We start from the raw sequence: 6,000 nt of genomic DNA on the forward strand, positions 1-6,000 counted from the left end.
CCAGGAGAAAAGGGAAAAAAAACAAGAGTCCAGTAAGCAGGATGGCCTAAAAGATAGGCATGGGAAAATGTAGAGTACAGCAAGATATGAATAGGGGATATCAGGGGAGTGCAATCAAGTAGGGCAGAACAAAAGTAAGGTAAATATTGGAAAGGCAGCCACAATCAGAAGGGAAAAGAGAACGAAACCAAGAAGGATGGACAGGCAGAGAGCAGTGACAAATGATGAAGAGCTATAGATAGATGTAACGATATAGGATCCAACATTACAAGGAAAGCAGGAGAAGGACTGGGCAAAAAGAGACCTCAGCCAGATGAGAGGGAGAGAAGGCAGAAGAGACAGAACAATGAAGTGGTTTTACAGAACAACACAAGAAAAGATGAAGGAAGGAAGTGGAAGCCGTGGGACGGCTGCAACCATCACAGACAGTGATAAAGGCCGAGGGTGGCAGACATGGAGGAAGAAAGTTTACAGATAGGCCAATACTGGAATGGAAAAGGAAACAGAGGAAATGAAAGTCAGTGTGATTTGAAACTCAATAACATATGCGGTTAAGAATATTGGCAGGTGAGGAAAGAATGAACAAATCTCAGTAAAATTAGTCTCAGGGCTTAAACTCAGTAAGACATGAGGAAAAGTTACCAAGGTAATCACCAAGGGAGACAGTAGGATGCATTTGATGGAGCATTTAGGCCTCAGTGACATGTCATAGGAAACAACTGGGGTAGTAACAATCAGGGTCATAGAGGTGGCAAGCAAATGCCATTAGATGGTGTTACAAGAAGTTTTCCTAAATGCGTTATCTGTACCGGTTATCTGCACACCGAGGAAAGAAATGATAACGCATAATACTGACCCATTGCAGCAGTGGACAATGGAAAATGGCTTGAAACTGAAAGAATGATGGGTGGAGAGACCAGCTGTTTATTTGGTACAAGTTCCATCACTGTCCAGAAAGGGCAATGCCGTTTATTGCTAGGCCGGAAAGGTACATCTCAATGAATGTACGCAATGTGGAAACAGGAAGAGGTTATCCATAAAGCAGTAGACAGCAGGTGAAAAATGATGCAGAAGGCAGCAAAACTAGAAATAACCAAGACAAACTAGGAATGTGGATGGGGAGTATTACTTTATACTACAAAAAGTGTGGATCAAAAAATGTGAAGCTTCAATCAGTGATGCAGGTCGGGTGGGTAAACACTGCTGATATCACAGAAACGTGGGTCACTGACATGAGGGTGTCTTGATATATGTTGTTTGTAAATATCAGGACAGGAAGATGGCTGTGAAGTGGAAATTTCCACAAAAAAAGAACATCAAATGCAAGCTTAGTAGGGAAGAACACTAAAGCCAAGAATGGGGTAGTTGAAAAAGAAGGGTATGAATCTAGGTGAAGTGTCTTGACAGCTAGGTGGGGAGTGGCATAGAGAAGGAGATGAAAAACAGTGTGGGAACAGAGAAATGGTTCTGGTGGTTCGACACTCAGTAAATATATGGGTTAAGAAACTTGACAGGTGAAGAAAGAGAGGCCAAAATCTCTAAATTTAGTCTCAGAGGGCTTAAACTCAGCAAGACATGAAAAAAAGGAAAGGGACTGGTTGATTTAAACAGGGTATCATTCATGAAGGCACAACATGGGAGAACAATGAATGATTAAAGGAAAGAATAAAAAAGGGAGGTAATGCATATGGCAGTATCTGAATCTGCTAGGAGCAAACTGGGAGACTCCAAGCTCAAGAAGCAACAAAGGCAGTGATAGCAGCAAAGGCACAAGCTGAAAGGGAGTTAGTAGAAGAGATCAGGAAGAAAGACAAGGACTTTTTTAGTTATACAGCAAAAAGGAGGAAGAAAGACGTACACCTGCCCAGGCTTAGAAAAGACAGAAGGGATATCAAGCAAACATAGGGTCCCCAAAGTTGCCTTGGGTTTAGTCTCGACTACATTGAACAATAATCACTTCAATGAACCATCTTCGCTTTCCCAGACCATCTACGGGAGAGCATTCTCCAGTGTTCTAATCCGCATCTTCACTGCATCCTCCACTTGATCAGCTCACCAATTTACCCTCCCTTTGTATGAATGAGCAGCACGGTCAACAACTACTTCTTCCACCACATCTCTGCTCTTCTACATGCACTTGGACCTCTCCGTATGCACATTCTGATATCAGCAGTAGTGCATCAACAAGTGAAACTCAAACTGTATTTGAAACACAGACAAATGATAATGTAACCATTCCAAAATGAGGAGGTGAAATGTCCCTGCTGTCATGGCCAAACTGCCATAATCAGCACAAATGCCATGGCACATCGGTCCTGTCTAGTACAACTAACCCAGTCAAAATTAAACAATAATGCTAACAAATTATCTAAAAGGTTTTGGGCTGATAATCCATGTGCACTGCTTTTGCTACTGCTGTTTTCTTGAAGTTTGGATTCTTATAACTTTATAGGTTTAAGATATAGCAGTTATTACCCATCAGGTGGAACTAGAGGCATATTAGGCAGGATACCTACCTATGTATTTTTTTAACGTTTGTGCTCTTACGTAATGTGCAAACACTAATAGATTTTACATCTGATCCAAGCTTTTTGTGATTAGGCGTAGCTTCTTTTTCTGTCAAAAATAACACTACAGTTACTAATTGGATGTTGTAGCAAAGAATACCAGCAGTGCGTCTTCTCAGTCAGCAGCCATGTGGCACACAGTTGTCTGTCCTTATTCTAAGCAAACAAGAAAAAAGGCTTCAGAAAAGTGCTGTTTAATGAATTCCCTGAGCAAGAATGACAGACAGAGAAAATAGCAAATACAAATAAGAATCCCAGACAGCAAAACTACAGCAGTGACAGTTCAAGCCAGCATGGTACAGTATCCTTAGCTCTTCAAACCTGTATTAGATGGAACCTGCATGTGCATTTTCCTTCCTTTTTTTTAACATGGACAGCACTCCTACCCCCAGTGCCATCTTCCCCAGGTACAACATTTTTTTTTCTGGAAGTGATTTTTGTATACACTTACATCCATTAGGAAAAGAAACCATAATGAATTTTGTGTCTGAACTCTGAACAATAGATAACACAATATATATACAAAAAAAAAAGATCAGCAACAAATTTTAGAAGGAAGGATAAAGCAAAGTTAAGGCTTGGGGGGGATTATGAAGTTAGGATGTGTACAGCACTAAATTATACTACCTGCTTCTACATATTTTCTAAGGGGCTATGCTCATGTTTTAAGCATGTTACTCTGCATCTCACTGATGAATGGGGGGTTTTATGTAACATATCATGTGGAAGATTAGCATTTTTAAAGCTGTTAGGACTTTATTAGTCTCATATCAATATAAATAGTGCCAAACTGAAGAAAGGAATAAAATAATGTTAAAAATCACAGGTTCGATATGGAAAGACACTCAAGCATGACAAGAATTTTCCGCACACTTACAAGCCATCATAATAGTAAATGAAACTGCATATCTCAAACACTGATGTTTAAAAGCAGTACTATCAAGAATTGACATGTTCTTGGGACAGGAGTATGACATATTCACTGTGAATGCACATGTTGACAAAAAACTATGCGCAAAGGCATTCATACTCCTTAACTTATCTGGCGCAAAAGCCATTAAATGTGAGTGAGCAATCCTTTATGAATCTGCTGTTTATTCAGTACAGGTGAAGAATTGACATGCAGTTATCCTAGCAGAATCAGTAGAGAAACCAGAGTGCTTTAAGTACAACTTCCAGAAACTGTGCAATTCACAAAAGTATCTATGAAACACAAAAATGTAATACTAGAAACCAAAGATCCACAAAAGTCATAAACTGGAGGAGAGAAGGCACACCTTTGGTAAAGCCCTAGGTCCATTCTGAATGTACATGACTTAATAGCAAGAATGTGCAACCAAACTCTTGCTCTCCAAGTATAAGACCACCTGAAAGTTATTCAATGTAAGTGTGCCTAAAATAAGCCACATACTCGTTATTAAGGTCATACTGTAAACCCGGAATATGACAATACAGAGTCCTTCCTGCAAAACACATTCTAACTGCCATTCTTCTGTCCATTATTGTGATGATATAACCTGTCAACACATCATGACAAGACATTTTTTTCTCTTTGAATACACACATATATATATATATAGACATACACACATTCATACACTCATGTATGTGCTCATAAATCTACATCTATACATATCTTCTCTGATCAGCGAACACCAGAGGATCGATAATTTGAAATATCGAACCTAGTCAATGGAGATAGCTATACAGTGCAGAACAGGCACTTTACTGTTTTCTTTATTGTAGTACAATCTTGCAGTTGGTATATTTAAGTAGCAGGCTTGTCACCTGCAAAATCATGAAATAAAAATTTTTCATGTTTTAGTTTTTTAACAGATTTGATATTTCAAAACTTCAGTCCTCTGGTCTCCACTGATCAGAGGTTCGATGTTTTGAAATTTCGACTGAATGAAGGGGGTCCATATATGGATATAGGTTTGTATATTGTCATACCATATCTAATCTGGATAATTTTGTAAAAGATCTGAAGAGCTTTTCTTCCTGGGTCTCCACTGAAAAGGGGTTTTGCTAAACCCAGTCAGACATTCCTAGTAAAGAAAGTCAAATTAAATTAAAATCCACGAGGCTTTATGTATATCTCCCCCATAAACACGTGCACTACCAGAGCACAGCAAAGCTGTGCAGTTCCACTTCTCTTGACAGTTTTACTTACCACACACTCTTCCAAATATCCTTGTCTACTACATGATTCAGAAAACAAGTGACTAAAGACAGAGAAGAAAATGCTAACACTGTACTCCTGCAATCTGGAAAAGCAGGTAGTTAACCTAAGCAAAAGCAATTTCAGTAAAATTCACTGTCTTATTTCAAATGACATACAAATGTTTTCTTTAATTTTGTGATATGAAATGAATGTGGATCCCAAATAAAAGCAAACTTCTCTAGAATCTTGGCTTTGCACACAAGCCTGATATATTTTGCTCACTTATTCTGCAATTTGAATTAAAACGATCACACCAGAAGCTAATATAAACTACTGTAACACACATTGTATTCAGTTACATTGTTTTACTGCACATTGGTACCTCAACTTGAATTGGATGTCACTTTCCTCCATATGCAGTTTCTATTAATGTAACTTCACCTTATTTATAAAACAGAATAATCTATCTGCTGTTCTCCACAGCCTCTTACTGTGCTCTCTCTGCCTAAGTTGCACATATTAAAAAAAAAAAAAAAAAACAAGTGCAGACCCATCTTAAATGAATTTCTCAGCAAATGATTTCAACTATTCTGACATCTGTTTTAAAGGACAGTTGATTCATGCACATACACTTCTATTATCTTGATATTCTTAAGATAACAAACTAGGGAGACAGGATCTATTTTAATATATTCTCCTGTACTTAATACAAGCTTCATTTACCCCCTAAACCATTGAAATTTAAAGAAAAAAATACCTTCATCACAGGAACAGCTGTAGTCCAAAATGGAAATATAAATAGCTGGTTGATTACCTAAATTGCAAAGACATCTGAAAACACAAATCCCAGGCTTACATAACTGCCTCTTTGCAGACAGCACTGAACTAATGCTAAACAGAAGCCAGATATCAAGCTTCAGGCAGATGTGTGTTAAATGTGCCTGATCAGAGGCTAATGAACAAAATGCAATCCTACAATTTTAAACAAAGATACTGGTGGAAAAGTAAACTACAGATTGAAAACAATGCCAAAGTTAGAGTAATTTCCTGTACCCAACCAAGGATAGAAATCAAGCTTCTTGGAATGATTGTACAAATGAACTACTCATTATATACCACAGTGACATCTGCTGGACACTGAAGGAACAATAAAGATCTGAACAAGAAAATTAAAGAATATTTTATTTGTGCTTGGGGGATGGATGATATTGCTGTTATTGTTGTTGTTGTTGTTGTTGTATCTTTCGGCTTTTCCCGGTTAGGGGTCGC

At 38.2% G+C, this 6,000-nt stretch overlaps 1 protein-coding gene across 2 annotated transcripts in view; it reads right to left on the reverse strand.

The window, feature by feature from the left end:
- POMK (protein O-mannose kinase) overlaps positions 1-5,795 on the reverse strand; it is a 243,299-nt gene extending 237,504 nt beyond the window's left edge. The window contains exon 1 of one of the 2 annotated variants that reach the window (XM_044059713.1): positions 5,546-5,795. The gene's annotated coding sequence lies outside the window, so the exon portion shown is untranslated. Of the gene's footprint in view, positions 1-5,488 lie in introns of both variants that reach the window. The other variant, XM_044059712.1, reaches the window with a different exon arrangement.
- Between the last annotated feature and the right edge of the window lie 205 nt (positions 5,796-6,000).

Source organism: Protopterus annectens, chromosome 17.part0 (genome assembly GCF_019279795.1).
Source record: "Protopterus annectens isolate FY-2018-M chromosome 17.part0, PAN1.0, whole genome shotgun sequence".
Taxonomy (NCBI): domain Eukaryota; kingdom Metazoa; phylum Chordata; order Ceratodontiformes; family Protopteridae; genus Protopterus; species Protopterus annectens.